The sequence below is a fragment of the Hemibagrus wyckioides genome, unplaced genomic scaffold (assembly GCF_019097595.1).
Source record: "Hemibagrus wyckioides isolate EC202008001 unplaced genomic scaffold, SWU_Hwy_1.0 Contig2, whole genome shotgun sequence".
Classification (NCBI taxonomy): domain Eukaryota; kingdom Metazoa; phylum Chordata; class Actinopteri; order Siluriformes; family Bagridae; genus Hemibagrus; species Hemibagrus wyckioides.
This window is the reverse complement of record NW_026690780.1, coordinates 1093860-1094954: the sequence shown is the minus strand read 5'-3', so window position 1 is coordinate 1094954 and position 1095 is coordinate 1093860. Positions and strand designations below refer to the sequence as shown.

Here is a 1095-nt window from a genome sequence, read left to right as displayed (position 1 = left end):
GTTTGGACTTGCTGTTTGAAAAAGGAAGGTGTGAAACGGAGCAGCGTCTCAAAGCCAGGCGTTGACACCAGTTGCCGAAACCTGGGAGTCTGGGGGCTCCGGTACAGTGTGAGCGTGCTTGTTTTTTTTTTTTTTTGCAGCCAGGCAGCCTGATTACGTCAACTCTTAAGCACATTTGCAGAAGGCACAGGAGCCACAACCACTGTAAAGCCTTTGTGGTGCCAGAGCCCACAACCACTGTCTTGAAAAGACTCAGCTGGCAGCAGTGGGACTTGAACCCACGCCTCCAAAGAGACTGGAGCCTAAACCCAGCACCTTAGACCACTCGGCCACACTACCCAAGGTCCCAGTACTTATAGACCTCTATGGAGAGCACACTGACATACTGTCTGGGTGTGTGGTACACAGGCTGCACAGATGAGGACAGACAAACTGAGCAGAGGGTGAAAAACAGCTCAAAAAATCATCGGCTGCCCTCTGCCCTCCCTGGATGACATGTCCAGGTCCCGCTGCCTCAGCAAAATCAAGGCCATCACAGGAGACTCCTCACATCCTGCTCATCACTTGTTTGACCTGTTGCCATCTGGGTGGCATTTCAGGTCAACAAAGTCTCACACCACCAGACATACAAACAGCTTCTTCCCCTGGGTCATTCGGACTGCAAACAATCACTGAACACACACACACACACATTCTACCTAATAAAATGTGCAATTATACTGTGCACTTTAATCTGTCTGTGAATTGAGTACAAGTTATAACTTAATATTGGCTTTGCACAAATTAGATTTCAAGCAAATATATAATTGGGAACATTTTGTTGCAGCTTTATGAATGTTCTACTTATATTACAGTAGCCCTTTAAAAAAGGGTACAAGTATGCATATGTATGAAAGGAGAGTCCATAACCTGAGGTACTGAGATATTGAGAAGGGTTCAGTATTTATATTAACATATTTTTACATATGTTTCTTTATTGACATACACAACCAGTTATTACAACATTATTACAACAATACTAATTCTAACTAAGTCCTGAATATGTACAATATGGCTATATTTGTGGACACCTAACCATCACACCAGTATGTGGGC

General features: G+C 44.0%; 1 non-coding gene across 1 annotated transcript; it reads right to left on the bottom strand.

Annotated features, from left to right (window-relative positions):
- Positions 1 to 257: 257 nt before the first annotated feature.
- On the bottom strand, positions 258 to 339 carry trnal-uag (transfer RNA leucine (anticodon UAG)). The gene has a single exon. It is a non-coding gene; the product is annotated as a tRNA-Leu (tRNA).
- Between the last annotated feature and the right edge of the window lie 756 nt (positions 340 to 1095).